At 37.1% G+C, this 26,489-nt stretch overlaps 1 protein-coding gene across 1 annotated transcript in view; it reads left to right on the top strand.

The window, feature by feature from the left end:
* Positions 1–1,347: 1,347 nt before the first annotated feature.
* Positions 1,348–26,489, top strand: part of LOC145666843 (potassium channel, subfamily K, member 16-like) — a gene marked incomplete in the record, with an annotated part of 438,204 nt that continues 413,062 nt past the window's right edge. The window contains 1 exon segment of the mRNA XM_081734418.1: positions 1,348–1,840.

Raw genomic sequence — 26,489 nt, 5'->3', positions numbered from 1 at the left:
AGCGAGTGCTTCCTGTACATATGGTCTTCGTTTCTGAATAGTGAATCAGATAGTGGAACAGCGAATAAATGAAGTAGTGAGATCACGAAACTGGGAGAACTACGAGAAAACCCACGCATACGGTGTTTGTCCACCACAATGCCCAGTTGGCGTCAGCTGGAATTTAACCAGGAACTCCATGCACCAAAGGTGAACGCTCTAGCACTAAGGTACTGGCCTTTCTCCACATGCGCTTTAAACATCATGTCCTGTCTTAATATCCTTGGTTCAGCCCGGACGTATGTTGTGGTCCCGTAACCCACTTCTCTTGGAGGAGAAATAGTGTGGAGGGAACGGCCTATATTGTACGTGCGCACCTACAAAAATTGTACCGAATTCAAGCCCCGATCATGGTTTGAAGTCCACGTTAATTTGAAATTTCTAGTTTAATGTCTCGTTACGTATATCCTTTAGGCCAGAGATGGAGTGGGTCAAAGGGTTGTGGGTCAAGATTTATGAGTGGGAAACGAAAGAACTCTGAGAAAGCCCACAGGCACGATATTACATGGCTTGTAATCAACCAGGGGGCCATCACACAAGAAGTAAGCTCTCTATCATTGAGCCATCTCCTCCAGTGGCGTCTGTCATAACTTAAATGTTACATAAGGACGTAAAGCAGCATTCATTTTTATCCTCGGTGCTAAGGAGGTCCTTGAATTTCTGTCAGTTAATGATTTTAATACGAGCATTAAGATTCCGAATTTCATAACAAGTTATAAGCCACTACTAACTTTACGAAAAAAACAAAAAAGTTAGAAATTAAGTTTAAAATAGTTGGAAAGCCTTGAGGGAAAGACTTCTAGGAATTTTAAGAAAATATTGAATTATAATATTAAACTTGTTATGGAAATTATTAATAATGGAGTTAGTTTTAATACATGGTACAGTCACCTGTTGAGCTCTTGTTTCTATGAAATCTCCGAGCTACAAATATATAAGGTTATTTTAATTAAAATACAAAAAACTATACCTTGGAGAAGGAGCAGACAGAGCCTCAATCAGAGAGGTTATACGAAGACGTACAGCCAAAGTTTACTGTTAGATTTGAACGTCCTATTGTTAGGAGTCATTTCTTTTTTGAAGCACTTAAAATGTACTGTACTATATATATGTGAGTGTTTGTGTATATATGTAAACGTGATTTTTTTTTTTTTTTTTTTGGTCACTCAAATTTCATGACAGACAGCTGATTGTTTACGTTTGCATCGCAAATAGGAAGTAAATGAAAAAGAAAGAAAAAGAGAGAAAAAAGAGCCGGAGTTGACGAAAATAAAGAAAAGGAGAGACCCATAGTAGAGAAGTAGTTAATGCGCATGATCGTACGTAACTGGAGAAAGAGCGCCAGACACAGTCTGTTGTGCTGCATGGTAAAATGTCCCCGCTGTTGAGTTCGTATTTCAGTAGTGCTAGCGTGCATTGGGACGGCGTTTTGGCTGGACCGATCTCATTTTAACTTGACTGGAGCGAGAGAACGTGGGAGCGGAGAAACTTTTCTCAAGAGTTTCTCAGCAGTGTTAGATCAAAACATATAAATTCTCACATTGTTATTTGTTTGTTTATTATGGTGCCTAATCTTATAAGTGACTGGTGTTATATGCGGGTGAATATTGTATTGTAATTAAGTGTTATCAGAAATTGTAATAGTTTCGCGTTGTGTGACTTTTGACCTGTTGTAAAAGAAGAAATGAGTGAACCACCGTTGACAACTACACAATTGCCTCGCTGGACGCAATTACGGTCAGCGCTAAGTCATGTTGGACTCCTGATTACTCTAATGGTGTACACAGCCATTGGCGGCATAGTAAGTAAACAAATGATTTGCTTATTTACAAACAATATACTTTGGATATTTTTCATGTTACATTCTCATTCAGTAAATCTGTACCTTGGTACAACCAGATGGAAAATATAGCATGCTGTTACAGTTTTTTTTTATTATTATTATTTAAAAGTGGGAAAGAAGTGCAATTTCCAATTTTAATTCCCATGATTGTCATTATGAGTCAAGAGAGAGGTAATTAACGAAATAAATGATTATGAAAGAGCTGATTTATTAATGTAGAAAGAAATTGTAGAACCTCGAGATATTGATGCTGCTCACTACAAACTTAAATGAGGGAGGCGCGGTGGCTCAGTGGTAGAGCTTGGGGTCTAGTACTTGGGGTCCCGGGTTCGATCGCAGCCCCCGCCAAGTGAACTTTGTGGTGGACAAACACCGTGCTCGTGGGTTTTCTCGGGGTTCTCCCGTTTCCTCCCACTTACTTCATTTCACCATTTCACTCATCTCTCATCATCATCGTCTCCTTTAGCCTAACCGGCATAATCGTGGGACGTAAAACTCAGAGATTTCAAACTTACATGACCTGGGATTGAATCAGGGACCCCTCACACTAGAGATAAACACTCTACAACTGAGCCACCGTGCTCCTATTTAACATTAGGGACTTCTAAAAGGGATCAATTGACTTGTATTTACGTTGATGGTTAGCAGCGCATCTCTATAAAACGAGACCCACGGTTTAAAGTTAAATCTGGGCTCCTTCGTGGCTACGGTGTGGGAGATCCGGCTTCATGTCCCGACGAGAGTTCATGTGGAACGGATCCCACATTAAGCTGTAGGTTTACGTTTCATATAGTCTCACTGCTGAAAGGGACGCTAAACTCATATAAAGTGGGATCTCAACCATTGCATATCATTCGACATTCTCCCACTGGGAATCGAACAAAGAATCTCGTGCACTAAAGGGACTGAATCTAGCCCCTAGAGCAGTAAGGAGCGCGATTTCGTATTGAAATTAGGTCCCGGTAGCTCAAAGATAGAAACAATTAGCATCTCTGGTGCTAGGAGTTATTGCTTCGTTTCCGCGTGCTTTAAAATGAAATGAAATCTTTGAGTTTTACGTCCCACTATTATGCCGGTTAGGCTAAAGGAGACGGTGATAATAAGAAATGAGTGAAATGGTGGAATGGAAAAAAGTGGGAGGAAACGGGAGAACCCCGAGAAAACCCAAGAGCACGGTATTTGTCCACAACAAAGTCCACTATTATGCCGGTTAGGCTAAAGGAGACGGTGATAATGAGAAATGAGTGAAATGGTGGAATGGAAAAAAGTGGGAGGAAACGGGAGAACCCAAGAGCACGGTATTTGTCCACAACAAAGTCCACACGGCGCGAGCTCGGATCGAACCAGAGACCCCAGGCACCGGAGGTGAACGCTCTATCACTGAGCCATTGCCCCCCCCCCCCGCGTAGTTTAAATTTGTGGTACATTGAACATCATCATCGTTGTGCATTGTCTTGAAGTTCTATTACTTTTATTTTCTTCGTTCGGAGAGGAATTTTGAACAAAGAGATTTCCTTCATCTTCCTGTAGGAGTCTGTAAGTTATAATCGCGATATGTTAAAATTGGTCCCTAAAAGTTATAATCGTGATATGTTAAAATTAGTACATATTTCGATATTGGAACAAAAACGATCTTAAATTAGCATGAATTATCTTCAGGTTCATACAGAAATGCTGGAATCATAACTAAAATTTTTATTTACTATTTAAATAGTTATATATTCTGATTTTGGTGTTTTAGAAAACTAGGATTCGGTTCCCACTGACAATTGATGTAGTCCTGATCCCATCTTAATTTCTGCGTCGTAATCTTCTCGTATCTGTATATTAAAGGATGTCCATAATGTGGAGGAGTGGGTAGATGATGCTAAGAGCACCATTGAATTTAAGACTGAGGAGAAAATTCCAATTAAACCAAATTAGTAATTGAAAATATTATCATGACTTTATAAGTAGTATGTGCGTAAAGAGTACATATTATGTTACCGTTAGGGGAAAACACAAATAGCCATAGATACAAACTAGTTTAAATAGACATTAATAGGATTTGATCAACATACAATAAATAATATTTTCTTCCAGCAAAAAGTCGGTCATTATTGACAACAAACTGCATTTTCTGGAGCCACAAAAGTTAGTGTTTTTTAAAGATTTTTTTCGAAAACCACGCATGAGAAAAAATGAAATGAAATCTTTGAGTTTTACGTCCCACGATTATGCCGGTTAGGCTAAAGGAGACGGTGGTGATGACTAATGAATGAAATGGTGGAATGAAGAAAGTGGGAGGAAACGGGAGAACCCCGAGAAAACCCATGCACACGGTGTTTGTTCACCACAAAGTTCACTTGGCGGGGGCTGGGACCAGAGGTGAACGGTCTACCACTGAGCCACCGCGGCCCCCAACTACGCATGAGAATTTGCCCTCAAGCATAGCTATTATTTTGTTCAGTTTGATGTCATCTATCGATAGATATATGCCTTATATTTTTAGTTAAACAGAAATTAAAATTAGTCACTAACGCTTCCGTTTTCAGTGCGAGAGATCCTGGGTTCGATTCCCGGTGGAGGCACTCAGGTGAAAAAGTGTAAAAAGCTTTTTCAGGCCGTTCATCCTGAATGAGGTTTAATCTTCGATTATTCTCAAAAATTTTCACGTCCATATTTGGAATGATTATATACTTGGGTTCTTGATAATTCTTTGTCACCTTATAGTGTCCTGGCCATCTACAACATTTCTGTGATAGATTCATTCAACTTCTAAATGACCTTTACGTTAGAACAGCCTTTCCGAACCTTTTTCAACTTGCAGCACACTTCAGGGTAACTTGAATTCTCGCGGCACACACACATTATTATTATTATTATTATTATTATTATTATTATTATTATTATTATTATTATTTGAAAATATAAAATACTGTAGTATTTTTTTTCTGATTACTGACATCCTTCGCACAAGGAAGAAAGCTCAATCACTGGTTTTTCCCCGTGGTAAATCATTATGCTTACTTTTCATTTTAATTTAAAAATAGAAAACAACTGCAATCAGATATAGGGCTCAAGTTGTTAAAAATATACTTTCTTTTTCGAAAACAGTATCCAACCTTTTCATTAAGGAGGAGGATTACTAAATAACGAACGAACAAACGAATCTCTTTTACTTTTAAAACACAAATATAGGTAATTTGTATGCATGTTTACTTTGCCGGAGGATTGAATAATATTTTAAAATTTCAAGTTACGAAATAGTCTGCAACAACAAAGAAGCAATAATGGTCATAACAATAACAAATACTTTTTGTGAAAATTCGATTACTTTATGGGCGCTTACTCCTCACGTCGTTTCGTTGTGTTCTACGCGCTAAGGATTTGACTTGCATCAGGATTCGAACTTTCAAAGCTGCATGTTAATTTTTCCTTTTTAATAAGCGAATAATCGTCGGTTTCCATGCGCAATACAATATTTTCGTTCGCATTTCCGCACTGACAAGTAAAGGGTCCAAATGGATGATTCGAGTTGCGGTATGAGACATAGTATGCCTGATAGAGGATGTGAAAATATGTGTATGTGCAAAGTTATAGCAGCTGAGCGCCATAAGAAATGGAGGGGGTCAACTTTGGTGAGACAAGGGCTATGCTAGGTTATGGAAATACATCAAATGAACGTAAAAATAGTGAAAGATAGACAATGCAAACAGTGGTACTTTCACATATTGGCAAAAGAAGAATGGGCAGAGTAGATCGCAAACCTCCGCCGCCATCTTGAAATCTTCCATTTTGAAATCTGTGATATTTTTTTTGAAATGGAAAGGTAGGCATGTGATATATCAATTAGGGCCAGCATGTTCTTGAAAAGTCAATTATTAACTTTACTGATAGTTATCTGTACTTATTTGGAAGATTTAGGATCATCTTTATAGTTATTTACGAAAATGTAGGAGACTGATACTCGTATTTGAAAGTTTGAATTATCACTAAAACACATTCGACTACAGTAGTCCATTTTTCATCCAGATGCTACGCTCATTCCAAGTTGCTATTGCTTATGAAGGTGGACAAAGAAAGTTGAGTGAAAATATACCAGCTGGTGAAAAAAAATAATGGTCTACGAACGTAATAATTGCATTCCAATCTATCAGATTTTGTGTTATGGTCTATATTAGTAAGTATGTCATTTAAGAAAAGGTAGCTATATAAACCCCACCAAAAGCGAGAGAGAGAAAAAGAAAAGTGGAAGCAGTTCTTCCTGACCGGAACAGTTGTCTTCGGCATTATGTGAAGCAAATTGGAAGTAATGTCATAAATACTCGTAATATAATGTATAACTTGGATATCAAATTTCACTGTTACTTTCCTTGGCTTGTAGATAATATGTTTAACTTACATGTGTTTTCGTGATAATCCAAACTTTCAACATACGAGTATCAGTCTCCTAGATTTTCGTAAATAACCATAAAGATGATCCTAAATCTTCCAAATAAGTACGGATAACTATCACTAAAGTTAATAATTGACTTTTCGAGAACATGATGACCCTAATTGATATATCACATGACTATCTTTCCATTTCAAGATGGTGGTGGAGGTTGGTGATCTACTCTGCCCATTCTTTTGCCAATATGTGAAAGTACCACCGTTTGCATTGTCTATCTTTCATTATTTTTACGATTCAACAGTTTATTTTATGTATTTCTATAACATATAGCCCTTCTCCCACCAACTTTGACCCCTTCCTTTTCTTATGCGCTCAGTCGCTATAACTTTGCAAATACACATATTTTCACATCCTCTATCAGGTGCACTATGTCTCATCTCGCAACTCGATTCATTAATTTGGACCCTTTACTTGTGAGCGTGAGAAGCAATTTCAATTCTTAGTAATAATACTCATATATAACACTATTATTTATTAAAAAATAATTTGCTTTGGTCAGATGTTAGTTTTAATTAAGATAAAGAAGTTCCAAAGCTAAAAATCAACAGAATTCATATACAGTATACAATGTGCGGATGTATGTTAGTGCCTGTATGTTTCGGGTGTCTCGTTAAATTGTAGGTCCACATCAGTGCTGTAAAAATACGCCCGCCAGGGATTTAAACGAAATCGTAGACTGTCACGTTGGGGGCCCTGGTATCACCTCCTAATTATCACAGAGTGATGATTGGTACGTCGTTACAAAGCTTACGAAAAAATGTATTCCAACGAGATAACATTTATGCAATTCCACTCTATTCCTAGAAGAAGAAAAAAAAACAGAAGAATCTTTAAAAATATGTAAAAATAAAATTTGGGGATAGCTGCAACCCTTGCAGTTACTCTACGCAGACAAAATGATGCTAATGTGTAGGCAAAATACTTGTAACAATAATACAAAAAGTAGTAGTCATTGCTGCAATACAAAGCAAGGTAAAAATTCACAACGAAATTCCTATAAAAACGCCCTGTATATCATTTTCGAAGGCCTGTTGCAGACCTTCGAGTTGTCGGCCCTGGGACCCCCTATAAGGGCGTCGATTTCTCTGTAAATTTGGGAGGGGGGCATTCAGTTGCAGAAGGTATATATATGAGGATTTTAAGACAAATTGCATTCAAATTATGACAAATATTGTATATTCATAAATGTAATAGGAAGCTCACATGAGCTTTGGACGGGGGGGGGGGGGGCGGACCCCCGGCATCTCCAGGATCGGCGCCCTTGACCCCCTGATTACCACAGAGCCATGATTGATACATCGTTGTAAAGGTTATGGAACACATATTCCAACTAGGTAACATTTGTGCAATTTCTGCCGTATTCGTAGAAGACTTATATGGAATCGACCTGAAAATAAATGTAATTTACGTAAAAAAAAAAAAAAAAAGCCTGAAAATGTTGGTCAATTTTCTCTCCCCTCCTCCTTCCATATAAGCAACAAGTACACATACAAGGTATTACCATGTAGTGGACTATTTCGTTACTTCACATACCAATTGTTATGAATGTATCTCCAAGAGTGGAGGAATGGCCCCAAAAAAATTCTGTTGCAGAAAACAAACATTTTACCCTCCCCTTCGCCATGGAACCCTCACATACATAAAATGCATATCAGCAGAAAGCTTCAGAAATATATTGATACCAAAATTAACTTACTACCTTAATTAGGAGCTGAGCTATTGTGGTTTAAAGCTTGAATGCCGCAGTTGCGTCAATGGATTTAGAGGTTACCCCAAACAAATATACATAATTTAAATATTGTTTCATACATTCACGACGACTATCAATTAATCTATATATATATATATATATATATATATATATATATATATATATATATATATATATATATATATATATATTTTTTTTTTTTTTTGCTTCTTTCTAATGTTTTAACGTTTTTATATACAGAATGTCCCTAAAGTTTGAACTCAGGGAATATTGAAATATTGTAGGCTTAAAACACACACAGTTTAATAAATAGACTACGGATATGTTATAGATATTGTCACGGGAATTTAAAATAGTGTACAACAAACGTTCAAACTTATCTACTTTTTCAACTATGCGTATTTTAAGTCTGCAATATTTCAGTACGAGTATTCCTTGATACGAGACTTTTGGGATACTCTGTATAATAGTTTATATTATGTGTTCATCTAGAAAAGCTGGGGTTAGACCAGTAAAAGCATCGTTATAATTCAATTATAAAAATAAGTCTGGCTACATTCTGTAATTTAAAATGGGGGGGGGAGCGGTGTCTCAGTGGTAGAGCGTTCACCTCCGGTGCTTGGGGTCTCTGGTTCGATCCCAGCTCGCGCCGTGTGGACCTTGTGGTGGGCAAAAACCGTGCTCGTGGGTTTTCGCGGGGGTCTCCCGTTTCCTCCCACTTTCTTCATTCCACCATTTCACTCATCTCTCATCATCACCGTCTCCTTTAGCTTAACCGGTATAACCGTGGGACATAAAACATAAAGATTTAATGTTTTTGTAATTTAAAATGCTTGATTAAAAAAATAATTCAGTGTCTTCTGTTTTTATATACAGCGTAAGCAGATGAATAATAATAAGAAATGAATGATAACAGAATTAGTGGAAGGAAAAATAAAATAAAACCGGAGACCTTTAACAAAATCCACTAAATACAACGTTGTCCATTTCGGACTTACCGGTATAACCTGGAATCGAAACAGGAATTCTTTACGTTAGAGAGATATACTTTATTACTGACGTAGGACACCGTGATCTTTGAGCATCATAAAAAAAAAAAAAAAAAAAAACTTCTTTTGTAATTGTCTTGTTGGGAATCTGGCGCCGAGCTTTACATTTAATCTGTAAAGTGTAACAGAAACGATAAGTTTAAGGAATGTCTTTATGAGTCAAGGTCACAATGTACTGTAGATACCTTTTGTTTTCTTTCTTTCTTACTTTTAAAAATAAAGTTCCAAATATAACTTTGAAAGCATAATAAAGAAGTAATAATTTCGGAGTAAATATATTATAGAGACAGGTAAAACAGAACTTTATACACTATTTTATGCAGTTGGTTTTGAAAAGAAAGGTTTTCAAAGTAATCTCATATTTCAAACTAAGATGTCTTAGAAAGCAGTTAAAATGCTAATACAAGATAATCCCAGAAAAGTTCAATGTATACGTAACGAATTCTCAAGAATTTAGTTTTCTTTATAAAGGCTAGACATCTTTTAAAGAACCCGAGAAAAAAAAATATTATTGAAGAAGTCTTTTTTTCTTTAGAAAAGAAAAATCGTTAAACAGAATCTACTGATATCAAAGGAAAAGACAAGATTAAGAAACAGTTATACGGTACCTTTTTTAATTAAAAAAACTTTAAACAATCCTCTGCTTGGAAGTTTGATTTTGATTTGATTTTAGTTTAGCATCCCTTTCAGCAGCGGGGCTATATGAGACGTGGACCGACAGCTTAACATGGGATCCGAACCATATGAGCTATCGCAGAGAATTGAACCTAGATCCCCGACGCTAAAGGCGAGTACGCTAACCGCTTAGCCCCGAGGGAGCTCTACAGCCTGAAAGTGATAAATGGCTGTTGGTTTGAGTGATGTGTGGTCAGCATTTGGTATCTTATTGCCGACTTTCAAGACCAGAGGCCAGTAGTTCTTAGTTCTAGTGGCTATGCAATTGCTTCACGATGCTTGTGAAAATTGAAAAAAATGTACCTACCGGGGATTGAACCTGAGGCCACTTACACTAAAGGCAAGGATGCTAAACTTATATATACATATATTAAAGCTTCCATTAAAATTCGTAATCTTTGGCGTGTGGAACTCTAAGGTTCAATGCCACTTTCACACGAGCTCTCCATTGAGGTTTGATCTTGGCGAACTGGACCCAATTTCTACTTCGTATTCCTATTTCTGCAAGATTCATCTTAATATTGTCCTCTCATCTGCGACTAGGTCTTCCTAACGGTCTTTCTCCGCTTGGGTTGTCAGAAGCAATCCTATTTTTATCTATTGCTGCTATATGATCTGCCCACCTGAGACTCCTACATGTAATGTCCCTATCAGTGTTAGGTAAACTTATAACTTATGCAGTTCTGCGTTATAAAGTTTCCGCCATTCTCCATCTTTGTCCCTTTTGGGTCAGAATATCCACCTCAGGATATTATTTCCAAAGAGTTTGTCTGCATTCTTCTTTCAAAATAAGCGATTATGTTTCACAACTATACAGCATAACAGGCATAATTCAAAAATTTTGTGGCCCCTAATCTAAAACATCCAATATATTTCATTTAATCAAAAATTTTCTTGTACGCTTCATATATGGAGAACTACATATAGTGTAGTCAAACCCAAACTATCACTTAACTCTGTATGATGTGCTTATGCCGTAAAAAGTACGAAAACTCGATTTAGGGTCTGTTCACAAATTTTGTGGCTCCTAATCTAAAAAAATCCAATATATTTCATTCAATCAATCATTTTCTTGTAAGCCTTATATCTGGAGAACTACATATAGTGTAGCCAAATCAAAACTATCACTTAACTCAGTATGATGTTCTTATTGCGTAAAAAATACGAAAACTCGATTTAGGGTTCGTTCAAAAATTTTGTGGTCCCTGATCCAAAAACTGATTATAATCTTTTGATGCATTTTTTGGGGATCATTGCTAAAATTATTTTCCAAGATCGCAATCTTTTGATCCATTTTTGGATCATTCCTAAAATTCTTGTTCAATAGATTTTTTAAAAAAATAATAATGTGCAATCGATTAAGCTCATTCGATCTTAACTAACCTTGGCAAGGTTGTAGACTTTGATAAGCATTGTAAGCATATGAAACATTATTGTGTGCAAGATTCTGACTCCCGATCATCTAATTTGCGTTTTAGACTTAGGCTGGCCATATATTGACCAGGTTTAGTACTGTGACCAATGTAACATTTCTCTGCTTCAGCTTGGCTGCCTGGTCAATATGGGCCCGCCCTTAGTTAAATTGTCGTTCATAAAAACCTATATGCGATTAATGAAACTCATTTAATTTTGACAAAACTTGACAGTTTTTGTTACCAGTGTTTATATTTTTTTGGGGGGGAGAGGGGGTCACATTTAAAAATTTCTCATGTCCTTGCCTATATTAACAATGCTGACAGCTGTCGGCAAAAATTCGATGTTTAACACTTTTCTTGAACGTTGTACATAATACGATACTGAAGAGCAATATGAGTATCTTCTGAGCTTGATGATAACATTGCTCTTCAAACGGAATGCCTTCACGCATTAGGCTACTGTGAGCAACATTTTTCGGTCCTCCTCCTGTATCTTTCATATAGAATTCCTCTACATTCACAATCTCGGGTGAAGTTCGAGCACCTCTTATTGGTACCTTAATGAACCACTCTCGCGTCCTTTTCTTCACTTCTAGGTCTACAAATATCAAATTTCACTGTAGCGATTCTGAGAAATGGTCTTCTTAATATAATAATAGAACACTCCACTCCTTTTTCTTCTCTTCACTTCTACGTCAAATATCCAAAACCACTGAAATTTATGTTTAATTATTTTAATTTAAAATTCCAAATTACACGTCTGAAACATTAAAACATACCGAGAGGTGGATATCTTACTTTCATTATAATTGCAACTTGCAACCTCTTTTCCCCTCCACGTCGAATTCTCAGAAATCCTTCCTTAGTGGTATCTTACGTTACAAACCATATGATGTCGAAATTTCTAACTTCTACCTTAAGCTGTTCGGTATAAGAGTTGATCAGTCAGTCAGTCCGGACTTCTTTTATATATATATATATATATATATATATATATATATATATATATATATATATATATATATAGAGAGAGAGAGAGAGAGAGAGAGAGAGAGAGTTTATCGATCTTTTCTCCAAGACGGTAAGTACAGTTAATTGTCACGTTAGCTATAATCCGTGTTGAATCCAGGAATAACGGCAAAGACCTGCACAGATACCATCCCCATTTTTCTTCAAGAAAATAACGTGTATAAAATACGTGTTTTGAATAACTTCAGCACGGGTACGTGACCGGGTGACTACGAATCTGTATGACTAACTCTATGGCTTATGGAACCCGGAGGTTCAATGCCGCGTTCACAAAAGCTCTCCACTGACTTCTATCCTTAGCCAACTGGATCCAGTTTCTACTTTGTATTCCTATTTCTGCGATATCCATCTTAATATTCTCCTCTCATCTGCGCCTAGGTCTTCCTAATGGTCGTTTTCCTATGGGTCTTCCAGTCAAGACTTTGAAAGCGTTTCTACTTTCTTCCATTCTAGCTACATGACCTGCCCACCTGAGCCTCCTAGACTTGATTACCCTAACAATGTTTCGTAAACCGTATAAATTATGTAGTTCCTCGTTATGAATTTTCGGCCATTCCCCATTCCCGTTCCTCTTGGGTCCGAATATTCGCCTCAGGATCTTTTTCTCGAATACTTTGTCTGTTCTTCCCTTAAAGTAAGCGACCATGTTTCGCAACCACACAGAACAATAGGCATGATTATTGTTATATATTTTAAGCTTCAAATTCCTCGACAGAATTCGCGACGACAAGAAATCTGAATAATAACACGAATTCCATGCTTTTAATCGACATTTAATTTCTTCGTGAATATGATTTTTCTCTGTTAATATTGATCCTAGATATTTGATACTATCCACTTTATCAAAAGTATTATTTAATATTTTAATGCGTCCATAATTTGCCATACGGTCCCTACGCACTTCCATGTATTTAGTTTTCTCTGTATTTACTTCTATACACAACTCACTGCAAACGTTTAATAGTACCTATGCATTCCTTTCTGTTGTTCTCCTATCATCCCCTATTAAATTTACATCATCAGCATACACCATAACCTGGTAAACACCGTTCAACTCTAGGCCCTGAAGATGTCGAAGGTTCGAAGCATGAAGCTTCGAAGCATGAAGATTCTGTTGGCTGTGCCTTCGTCACAGATGATCATAGCTCTGGCTTGAAGCTCCATCCTACCTCCACTGTGTTCACTGCTGTATTGGTTGCTATTCTGGAGACTCTGCATTATATTTGTCGACGCCATCTCCGACATGTTCTCCTGTGCTCTGACTCCAGCAGCGCTTTACATAGTCTCACGGATGTGTCAACTGTGAACCCTATTGTACAGCAAATTCTACTCTCTTGCCATTCCTTACGACTTGCAGGTTGCGATGTCCAATTTTGTTGGGTGCCTGGCCATGCTGGTATTCCAGGGAACGAGCGTGCTGACCGTGTTGCCAAAGAAGCTGCCCTTACAGGACCTGAGTATCCGTCACCGCTCCCCAGCTCTGATATTCGCCCTGTAATCAACCGTCTTCTCCTTCAGCGCTGGCAGACAAACTGGGATGAGCACCTTCAGAATAAATTGCATGCTGTCAAGCCGCGACTTGGTGTTTGGGCCACGAGTTCTCGTCCTTCAAGACTGGAAGAACGACGATTGGCACGATTACGTATCGGGCACAGCCATCTGACCCATGGCTACCTGTTACGTCGTCAGAACCCGCCTTCCTGCACCCAGTGTGGTGCATTCCTGACCATCCGCCACCTTCTTGTGGAATGTGTTCCTCTTGCTCCTGAGCGAGCCCGTCTTGGCTTACCAGGTGATCTGTCTACCTTGCTTGGAGACAATGTCCAGATGATCCAGTAAGTTTTCACCTACTTACAGCCTTTGCACGTCTTGCGTGATCTGTGAGTGCATTTCTCACATTTCTTTTAATTAATTTATTTCTGCTTTTATCTACCGTTTGTGTTTTTCATGGTGGTTTTATGCTTGTCATAGCATTTCCTTGCTTTTATCTTCTTTACTGCACTGTCATATTCATTACTAATTATGGGCTGCTGCCCCACGTGTGTGCACCTATTGCCGAGCTGCCCCGGCAGAGAAGATTAACATGCTGTTGTGTACTAACCCGTCCTTGTGTTTGTGTATCGAGTTTGCACATTTCTTGAATGCTATGACATTTTAATTCATAAATGACCGAACACCTTTTACGTACTCCAGACTTTGCTTTTACTTTATTATATCTGTGATACTATTTGTTCTTGGGTACTTCATTTTTCCTGTCAGAGAAAGGTGCAAAAGACCTCGATGTCGACGCGCCCATATAAACCCTTTCAATCAATCAATCTAGGCCCTGGTTGCTATCTTTGATTTTCCTTATAGCGTATTCCAGGACAAAGTTGAATAATACTGGCAACAACGCATCTCCTTGTTTCAGGCCATTCTAGACGTAAAAACTCGTGGACAAAAATTTTCCTACCCGGACTTTACTTTGGGATACCTTAATTAATGTAATTAGCTTTTTAGGTATTCCAAATTCTGTAAGGACGTTATACAATGTTTCTCTCCAAACCGAGTCGTAAGCCTTTCTAAAATCAATAAATAGTTGATGTACTTGGGTATTGTATCCCCACTTCCTTTCGAGTATTTGTCGAATGGTAAATATTTGGTCGATAGTTGATCGATTTCGTCTAAATCCGCACTGATAATCTCCAATAATTTCATCTGCGTATGGGGTCAATCTTGCTAATAGAATGTTTGAAAGGATTTTATAGGATGTTGAGAAAAGAGAAATGTCTCAATAATTATAAGTCAGTTAGTTTTGTCGCCTTTTTTTGTGAATTGGAACAATGATTGATTCTTTCCACTCTTGTTCTTTCTTGTTCCAGATAAGAGAATGAGTTTGTGTATCTTGTTCCACAATTTTTCGCCTCCAGCTAAAATTAACTCAGCCGGAATTTCGTCTACACCCGGAGATTACGGTTTCTTTAATTTCTTTATAGCGGTTTCTACTTCTATTCGGTTGGGTTCTGGAATATACGGTCCTGCTGTGTATCTCCCTTCCTCCACGCATATTGGTTTTTGGCTGCGTGTTAAGCAAATCGTCAAAGAAATCTTTCCTTCTATTTAAGATGCTATCTGTATCCGTGAGAACTGGTCCGTCAGCTTTCTTTAATATATAAGCACGAGGTTGATAGCCTTTCTTAAATTCGTTGGTTCCCTTATACATGTCCCGAATGTTTTTATTTTTACTATTATCTTCTTCCTTAATTTTAGCTTTCAAGAAATCGCGTTTGTTTGTTCTAAAAGTTTTGCGCTATCTCTAAATTCAACCCAAGTATCTTCAACACTAGTGCACTTCGAATCTTCTAAAGCCGAGAATCTATTCGAAACTTCAATCTGATATTCCTCTCTTACCTGGCTCTCTTCTAATTTCTTTAAATTAAATCTCTCCGTTTCCAGACATTGAATATTTTCTTTGCTCAACGATAATCTCTCTCGTATTATCGCTGCTATCAGGTAGTGATCAGTGTCACAATCAGCCCCTCTAAACGACCGGATATCAATTATGCTAGATTGATTTCTTCTATCTACTAAAATATGATCAATTTGATTATGTTTTTTTTCCGTCTGGTGAGGTCCAAGTATATTTATGAACGTCGCGATGTGGGAATTTTGTACTCTTCACGGTAACGTTTTTGGATGTTGCAAAGTTCACGAATCTAACAACGTTGTCATTACTTTCCTTATGCAGACTTTCGTATCGTTTGAAAATATCCTCTCGTCCTACGTTCGCATTGAAATCCCCTAATAGAATTTTCATATGGTATGGCGGGAGTTGGTCTAATATCAGTTCCACTTCTTCGTAAAAACTGTCTTTTATATGGCCATCCTTATCTTCTGTTGGGGCATGTGCATTTAAAACAATAATATCACACCACCGACCCTTAAGAGGAATAAAAGAAAATCTATCATTAACAAATTCAATCCGCTTAATTGCTGATATTACTCGTTGGTGAACAAAAAATCCTGTTCCTAATTAGTGATTTTTATTTCCTTCTCCGTAAAAGAACGTAAAATTTCCGGAATTCACAGTTCCATTTCCTTCCCACTAACTTCCTGAACTGCTACTAGGTCCATCCTGTATTTCTCTAGCTCACTCGTTACGGATTTTAACGCGCCTGCCCTATAAAGACTTCTAATATTCCATGTTCCAAATCTCATGTCCATTTTCTTTTGCTGAAGTCGTGCCAAGTTATCAGTCCTTGTCCGAGGCTTTTGTGAATATTTCTGAACAAGTCCTTTTTTTTCTTTTTCTTTTTTTCTTTTTTTCTTTTCTTTCTTTTTCTTTTTCTTTTTTTTTTTTTTTTTTTGTTTGTTACAGGATGAGGTTGTTAGCTTTATCCAAACCCCCAAGCTGGAGGATCACTTCTAGTCGGCTGTCCGCGACTGCTTATTCAGTATATTCGCAGCTAACCTGTATATCTAGAGGCCTTCTCCTCGATCCGCAACCTGAGGACGCGCTATGCCGTGGTGACAAGAACCCATATTACACAGACGAATCTGGATGCAATATACAAAATAGAACCGTACGTGACAGCTGGCTTCTTGTAACGATTCAGGGAATTATAAGTTCAATTCCAAGTTATATACGCTTGTTATTGATTGAATGCGTTGAAATTTTGCATCCTTTTCAGTACCGAAGCTATATAAGACGTGTACCGTATTGTGTTCAAATTGTTCTAGGTTCTCCCACGAGTACCCCGTGCTCCAAAGACGCGCGCCTTAGTTACAAGATGAGTGAAAAGGAGTAATTTACGCTTGTGGTGCACAGCGTTACGTCAATGTATTTCCTTGAATCATCTACAGCTATCATTACTTTATTAATTTCATTTCTATCGTAAACTTTCACTTACCGGAATTCTTCTAACTCAAAGTGCAAAAGAATGTGTTGAAATAAAATTGAAAACTATAACTCAAACACTCTATACACTAGAGAACGCGAAATAAGTGCAGCTGTATGTAGTAAAAGAATTAGTGAAATTTAAAAAAAAAAAAAAAAAAAAAAGCATTTGAAGAATTCCAGGATCGAAGTGTTCTTTGCATCAGTGATGAGTTACACCACTAAGCTACTAAAATGTGAGTTCCATACGCGGTTATATTTGATTTGATCTTCAGCTTAGCGTTCTTTAAGCAGCGAGGCTATATGAGACGTGGGTCTACAACAACGTGGAATCCGAACTACATAACTTGTTGTCCGGAATCGAACCCGGTTCTCCCACGCCAAAAGCGCGTACGCTAACTGCTTACCTACAAGAGAGCTCCATACACGATTCGAGATATAGCTAGTTAATCCAGAGTTGTGGTAGAATACAATGTTATTGAAAGCAAAAGAGCTGTAACCATTTAGAACTCACCCACTTTCAATAACGGTAATAATTTTCACGTCATATTCCTCCAGACGAAAGTGATTATTTCCTGTGATTTCCTTTTTGTCTTCAGGTGCATTCTCCTACATGAAGTTCTTTTATTTTTAACCTCCAATTTGAAGAACGCGTTGGTGGAGCTTTCTTTAAAGAGCTTAGCACGGAATAACAGATCGTTAAGTGCATGCAAACGGGGCGTGATCCTCTTCTGTTGTTTATGCAGAATCGTTTGTTCTCAGTTGGCCGGTCATTTGCTTTTGAAAGCGATGTTTATTGCTGCACTCAATTTTATTAGCGGAAAGCGATACCTTATGATTTTCCCCACACCATCGCCTAGCATCTTCTTTCGTTCTACACGCTTTTAAGTATCGTCTACCCATACTGCGTTTCCTATGAAACCAGCTGGGAAGAGGGGCTTCTTTTTTCTTTCTTTCTTACTCCGATAACAGAGGCCAAAATAGAAGACAATCTGGCTGATCCTTGAATTGTGGCTGCATTCAACGCTCCCAGCTAAATCTAAAGCTTCCCCTAGTCTTCTGTTTGAATTTAAACTTATGATGAAAGTTTATATATACAGAGTAAGTATTTTTTTTTTATTATTATTATTTTTCTCAAACCAGAGTGCTATGCCTAAATTGTTGAGTGCTCATATAATATTACACAAACATAATAACAGTATTTGTTAATCAAAATGTATTTTCAGTACAACATTTTGTGGCATTGGTCTTTTTTTTTTTTTTTTTTTTTTAAAGTTAGTCATAATTTTTTTTTGTAGAATAACACAAAAGATTAGTGCTTTGGCAGTGTTGGGTGTGGAGAAGAACGTAGAAAGTTGTTTGAGTCCAACAAGAAACTAGTAAGGAAGTGTTATGAATTATATGGGAAAAAGGAATATTAGTAAATGTAATTAGAAAGGGAGACATGAACTGGCTAGGTCAGTGGTTGAGAAGAAACTGTATCATGAGGTACCTGATTGAAGGTACGATGGAAGGAAAAACAGGGAGATGAGAGAGAGGCTACAATTGATGAACGGTATTAAAACGGAAGAAACGAAGAGGTTAGCTCGTGACCATGGTAGATGGAAATTCCTTAAATTGCTGTAAATGATAATATATTGGCAGAATACATATGGTCGTGGTGGTGATAATCATAAAACAAACTTTCTTTCAGAGGTCTAAACTTTCTGTTTTAAAATTTATTTTATATATTGGTAACAAGGATTGGTTGGATCCTTGACTTTTGGATGGTTGGTTGGATCCTGGCTTCAGCTTCGAGACTATATGAGATGTGAACCCATAGCTTAATATGGGATCTGTCACATGAACTTCTGCGCCAAAGGAGCGTAATACTAAGCATATAGCCAAAACTAAGCTCAATCTGGCTGTTTCATGCCGTAGGAAATCCGAGTGATTTTATGTTGAAAGAGTATTAATTGACGTGTACAAATGAATATATGTGAAAAAACCGGGCTATTACTTAGTTCTGGTATGCTGGTATAGCTAATTCTTATTTTCAACCAATTTTTTTTTACATCACTTTCTCAATTTCTAGTTTTCCATATGTTCTTTTAAACCATAAGAGAAAGAAATTGGCTATCTTACCCAGCTATGCAAGCCAATGGCGGATCCAGGGGGGAGATCGGGGCGATTTCCCCCCCCCCCCCCAGAAGACGCAACTTTCTTATTTTATATATAAATAAAACCCACTCCAGAGTTTGGAGCTCTTAAAAGTAGCTCCAAGTAGCAGTATTTCAACCCCCCCCCCAGAAGTCCGTCCTGAATCCGCCCCTGATGCAAGCTTAGTAATATTCTATTGAATACGTTAAGTGAAGTATAACCTATCTTCTACAAAGACACCCAGACAGTTTTCGTAATTATAAATAACTATTATTTATTTATTTATTTACTTAATTAATTTAACTATCATGAAACTACACTGCATCAATATGTCGTTGAGGCATAGCCATCGCAACAGGTTAGACAATGGTGTATCGATGAATCGAAATTCATTAACCAACAGGATATCAAGAATTAAACATAATTAAAACTGAAAAGCATCTCAGTGGCTTACGATGGAACGCTCACCTCTGTTATATAGGATCCCTGATTCGATCACAGTTCTCGCCAATTGGGCTTCGTATAAATACGTATGCATGGGTGTTCACGAGGTTCTCCTGTTTTACTCACATTTTCTTCATCCCGTCATTTCGTTCGTTATCATCACCATCTCTCTCTCAGCTTCTGGAACTGCAAATTGTTAGCAGCCGAATTGATGTTGCAGTAAACCATTAACCCCTTGCGTTCCAGGTGTAATTTTCCTGTGTGTGTCCTGTAATACCAGGATTTCATTTACTGTTAAAGGACTGTCTAGACCGTTATATAGGGCATAGTTGTTGTGCAAGCGCGAGAAGAGCATTCACGTTACTGATTAAAAGCATTTGCATTATGGAACGTTTGAACTGAAAAAGGGAAATGACCTTGACATCCACATGAATGTCATTGGAACGCAAGGGGTTAGCAAGAAACTCTCTCCCTTGTACACATTATGCCATCAAGTGTCTCAGATATTAAAAGTCCAGTGCTTATACTGTACATCACAACCGTATTTGGAGGTAAAAGAACAAAACAAAAATGATGTAGGAAAAATGTCAAGAATGTATATTCAATGAAGCGCTCTTCTTGCTCCTCAGGGCTCCCTAGCATGCAACCCCGGGAACCACCTGAACTTTTTGTTTGGAAAGGTATGCAACTTGATACATCATTGAAAATATCATGAGAAAAACATAAACATTTGTAGGGAAATATTTTCTTGTGGAGCACAGTTTACCAAATGGCATTTTAACTATGAATTCTTGCACAGTCAGGTAAGACTCAAGCTGTAGGAATGGAGAAAACTTATTACAAGTTGATATTCAAAAATCCGGTAATCGATAATTCTGTTCTTCCAAATTTCCAACATGGATTACGGAGCGCATTTTCAAATTAAGCGCCTTGGCGCGACACTGCTTTCTAGAGGAGCAGTTTGTTTTGATGGTGCTGTGGCTCTAAGGAACTATTTTATTTGATTAATTTGTAGAACTATATTATTTATGGATTTTGTAGAACTATATTATTCAGTGTAACTAAAATTCCATAGAACGTTTTATTTAGTTCGTGAACATTAGAATTTCATTTGATTTTCATGCAGCGTTTCTTTCTTTAAAGGACTGTACAGGTACTCATTTCCTGTTAAATATAAGTTACACAGTAGTTATATACAGTACAAATAATCATTCAAAATCCTAAGGTCTGGAGGTTGCCGGTTTTTAGATTTCCAAACTATGCTATCCATAAGTATCGGAAGTCTTAGTGCGTTTGCACACGGCAACGATAATATCGGTGGAAGCACCGAAAATGTCGGCGGTGAAATCGACTTCAATGTATTCAAATCGTAGCTTGCACACGCCACCGATATTATCGGCCGATCCTCCGACACGCAGATGCTGTCGGCCAAGCCCCCGGTACTGTCGGCTGTATCGCCGACATCGATTTTGTCGGGGGCAATGTTTTCTTATGATTGGATGCACACGCCACCGATAATGTCGGCCGGCCAGCGGGTTAGATGAAGAGAGTGAGTGACAAGGCGCTGTGTATTTTTGTTTCGTTTCTTGTCTTTGGAATTTTGATGTTTCCATTTTTTCTATTACAATTGTATAATATTATTATTATTATCTTGTCCTATAAACAACTTCGGAACAGCTTATTATTTTTTTACAGTCTCTGTTTTGGAGTAGCTAATTCCCTTTATTAAATAAATATAAAATGTGGGAAGTCTGAAGAGTACTAGTTTCCCTCTAAATAGCTATTACCAAATACAATACGGTATAGGAAATTTAGATAACCAATTTCTTGATTATTTTCCACTCCTTTTTTTAAATTTTTGTTCTTTCTTTCTTTCTTTCTTTCTTTCTTTCTTTCTTTCTTTCTTTCTCTCTCTCTCTCTCTCTCTCTCTCTCTCTTACACACACACACACACTCTTTGATGGTATATTTTTTAATCTATTAATGCTTTTAAATTTTAATACATTCTGGAAATTAATTTAAGCGTAATTTTCAAAGTTTGATACACTGTGAACATAAGCATATGGAAAAAATCCTGATTATTATTACTTTCTTTTATTTTCATCAGAATTGTGTGCAGATCACTTTTCACGGTTCCACTTAATAAGCAATGATTGAATAGAATATTTATTGATAAGTCAAAGCAGAATTATTATTATTTTGAAACGAAACCAGCACAATCAGACACTCATTCCAAAGCTCCAAAGACAAGTTACTCATTTGGCATTTTCTTGGTTGTGATCTCAACAATAGGGATGTGACTTCATGCTTCACTTGTTGCCGATTTTTTCTCTCATTTCCAAAACTATCCCAAATTCCCCCTTTTTAAAAATAATTTGTGGACTTGCAATTGAAAACAAAGACCAAAGCTATGTATCCAAGTTTTCCCTCTCCCCTTTGTACCGGGACCGACCCCCTGATAGAGTTCTGCAGTTTAGCTACAGTGACTGAATGAAAAGGTTGTGTATTATTGCATTCGTATCTTTCTAGTTTTGCTTAGATTTTTAGAGATGGCAGGAAGTTTTCCATTCGACATTTTAACCCTTATTGAACTTGTGGAATGTAGACCTTGCATATGGGATAAGATAACAGACTCTTTCAAGGACAGAATTTGAAAGCAAAATGCATGGCGAAAAGTTTATGCAAGCCTTGCCCAGGATTTTGAGTTCATGGACAAAAAGAAACGAGAAACGACAGATATGTATGCAACAGCGCAAATCTGTCTTCAACATTGGGGGGCGGGGGGCGGGTAAGATCGTTCCCATATTATATATATAGCGATGTTCAAACTATTTCTGTAGTCGAGAAACAATGCTGTGGAGGATCAGGGGAGCAGAGTTGTCTTCAACATTGGGAGGCGGACAGATTTAAGGCTTATTCTGAGTGGACATTAATTTCATCTCACTTTCCTTTCTGGCGATCGGACACAATCAAATTTCTCTCCCAAAAAACACATTTCAAATCGGATTATTGGGGGGGGGGGACAATCTCCCCAGTTCCAAGATTGGAGAGGGCATGTCCCCTTCATCCCCCCGGGATTTGCGCCAGTGTATGTATGGAGCAATGTAAAACAGAATTACTAATTCGAATCTTATCATTTAATCTACTATGACATTAATGTTAATTGCATGGAAAACAAAATAATATACATGCAATATGTAACAGTGTTCCAACAAAAAATAAAACTAATATAATTTGCAATGTGCATCAGCATTAATTCTCATCGACACGAAAATATGTTTACACCATCTATTTAAAACGGCACTGTTAAATCTAAACATGTTTAGGCATAGGGCTATTTTTTCTAAGTGTTGTGCCGTCCTCCACATCTCTTCAGAACAGTTTTTGTAGTCCTTGTTTTAAAATATAATTTTCCCAATTATTATTATTTTTTATTTGTTTTCATATATGAAGAAGATTTTTTTTGGGTGTGTTATAACAAAATACTTTGGATAGATTAATAATTACCTGTACCTTAGGCAGAAAGTGCTCATACATGTGCACTATACTTAATAGAATGTTAATTTAATAATAACAAAAAGAAGAATGTTTTTGATATATGTAAAATATTATTATGGGATAGTTGTTACTATGTAAATGTTTATGGATACCTAGTCAGCAAGTTTGTGTGCTTGACAGTTTGAAGGAAAATATATTATAAAATATATCAGCTAATAAACCATTTTAGCAACGTTCATCGACGTTATCATTCTAATAGAAAAGGTGAGAATAGTGCTATATAATTATTAAAGATAATTTTTACATGCCAACTAATACTACCACTCAATATTTGTATATCTTACTTAGACGGACCAGGTTGACGACTACCCTTGGTGAGTCGTTATAGTGTCGCTTACTTCGCTCATCAACGGCAACGATATTGTCGATATTATATATCGACCTTTCCACGATATTATCGTTGCCGTTGCTTTGTCCGTCCGTCCGTCCGTTAATCTGTCGACAGGTATCATAGCAAAAACGGTAGGAGATATGAAGATGCATTTTCTTTCTTTCTTTTTCTTTTTCTTTCTTCTTCCTTTTTCTTTCTCTTTTCTTTCTTTCTTTCTTTTTTATTTCTTTTTTTGCAATCTATTCAGTGTACAAAAAATTCGTTCCATCTTCTGCATTAACTCTCTATTCAAATCGGAAGTTGTTCAAATTAGCCATTTCCGATTCAACGTTTTATTGCAATAGAAGAAAACGGTAACATATAGCGAGAAACGGTCTTTTGAAAACGATTCAGTATCTCGAGGAAAGTACCATGACTATCTTGAATACTCTACCGAAACTGGAAGTAGTTCAAATTTAATATAACTGTCGGTCTCAATACTGATTTTCACAGAACAGAAACGGCGAGAGACATCGAGATACAGTTTTCTGCAATCGATTCATCGTCCCAAGAATAGATTCCATATTCTTCATTAATCCTCTATTCAAACCCAAAGTGGTTCAAATTAGCCATTTCCGGTTTCAATATTTATCGCCATAGAACAAAAATGGTAAAAGATAGCGGCAAGTGGTTTTCTGGAATACATTCAATGTTTCAAGAGAGCATATCGTCACAGCCTGCAACACTCTTCCAAAACCGGAAGTGGTTGAAATTTACTATTACTTCCAGTTTCAATACTAATTTCCGCAGAGTAAAAACTGTAAGAGAGATTGATATGATGTTTTTTTGCAATCGATTCAGCTTTCCAAGAGTAGATTCTATCTTCTCGCTTAATGGTCTATTTAAACCGGAAGTGCTTCAAATTAACCATTTCCGGTTTCAATCTATATCGCCACAGAATAAAATCAGTAAGGCATAAAACTAGTAATGGCTTTCTGATATGGATTCAGCGTCCGAGGAACAAGTTCTATCTTTGATGTTATTAATCTATTGCAACCAGTAGATATAGATGTACTACTTAAAGTTTGAGTATTGAATTCCCATAGCTTAGAAGTCTGTCGTAGTATCACATTGTCAAACGGAACTCACATGTTTGAATGTCATCCGTTGCTACCAGTGGCGTATTTAAGAGAGGGTTTCCGGGCTTAAGCCTCCCGAGATTATATTTACTATTTTAAAGTACGGTAATTGATATATCTTGCAGAATTTTCACATTTCCAGGAGTAAAGTTAGCAAAGCCCCCGAAACAAAATCATAAGTACGCTACTGTACGTGCAATCGGGTGGAAAATCCGTGGAGAAAAGTTGGTAGGCATAGAAAGTGAGACGATAAAATCAGTCTTGGAAAGTGGATAGTAGCGCCATCTTGATTGGATGGCCTCAAGATAAGATGAAATGACAGACTTATTTCACTAGCGATGAACCTTTTATGGTTCTTAATCAATGGAACTAGCTAAATTTTATATACAAAAAAGTTAATATTACGTAGAATACTAGAAAGTTTATGTATATATGCATGTGCAGAAAGAACATAAATACAGAGAGAAAGAATGTGGGAAGAAAACAAAATAAATAAAAAAAGTGTTAGGGAATGAGTTATATCGATAGTGTTGTTGAGAGGATTATGGAGCTTAATAAAGTACAAAATAGTCTGAGTGTATTTATCTTGTTGATACTATGCGGTATGTTCCACGTGAGTGACAAAAATATGTCTCACTCCGGTTACGTATTCTAACAGAAATATTGGTTGACTCTTGGACGTGTGCCAGTGGCTTCTTGCAGTAGAGGAAAGTTAAGGAAAGTGTAGATTCTACCGCGTTAAGACAAAATGGATTTAAAAGAAAAAATACGGTAGTCGTTGAGCCCGAAGGTATACCTTAGGATAAATGCAATAATATTACTTTATTACAGCACTTTCTTCCAAGCTGACCTTAGTGGGAGATTAGGACGAATGGAACACATGATTAGGGACTCGCTAGCGCAATGAGAATACCATAGTAATGTGGTTGGTTCAAACCAAATAGAGGAGCTGTGTAGTATGTGTATGGATTAGCGTATACAGACAATACACCATTAATTATGTTTAACGCTTAATGTCCTCCTGATTACGTTGCGACAATAAACCGCAGAATCAATACGTTCAGTTTCCCTTTTTTTTTTTTTTTTTAACAATATGTATTCAGCTTGCATAATAAATCTCTAGTATTTCCCGAGTTTTACCTAAAATAAAATCCATATGATTTCTTTCTCTTCTGGTTCATATGTTTAAGAAAATATCGTAGTGTTCTAATTACTACAATTCTGGGCGATATGTTCTAAATTTTTAACAAACACATGTAAAATAATGTTGATCTTCCAATTGATTTCAGCTCAAATCGTATTCTTCCTCCAGACCCAAATATTGTAACTAGAAATATTACAACTATAGACTACTTGTAATATTTAAGTTATTAATTAACTCAATACTTCAATAACTTGATAGTTCTCCCTCAATCGTCTAATGGTTCCGCATACGCCTTTGGTTCATCTTGTTTGGGGTTCGGTTTCTCTACCGGGAGAGTATTGAACGCGTCGCGGTGGTTCAGATGCTACTTCAAGCTGTAGGTACACGTCTCATTTAGCTTCGGTGCTGAAAAGGATGCTAAACTTCAACAAACAAACAAAACACTAAATTTGTCGTTTAAGATAACAGTAATAGGTTGTTAACCAATAATAATAATAGGAATTTAACCCTAGTTGCAGAGACAACTTGCAAACCACTTGCTGTAACCCGCATTGGAAGTCTGCAAGCTTGCATCCAGCTTGATTGGAAAACGTGCAAGCATGCCGCAAGCTGGATTCCAGTAACGAATTTACATGGGGACAACCTTGCCTTCAGTGTTCTATTCCATCTTCACGCAAGAGTTT

The sequence above is a fragment of the Thermobia domestica genome, chromosome 12, assembly GCF_964235325.1.
Source record: "Thermobia domestica chromosome 12, izTheDome1.hap1.1, whole genome shotgun sequence".
Classification (NCBI taxonomy): Eukaryota; Metazoa; Arthropoda; class Insecta; order Zygentoma; family Lepismatidae; genus Thermobia; species Thermobia domestica.
The sequence above is the reverse complement of the archived record's forward strand: the minus strand, read 5'-3'. Positions and strand labels throughout refer to the sequence as shown.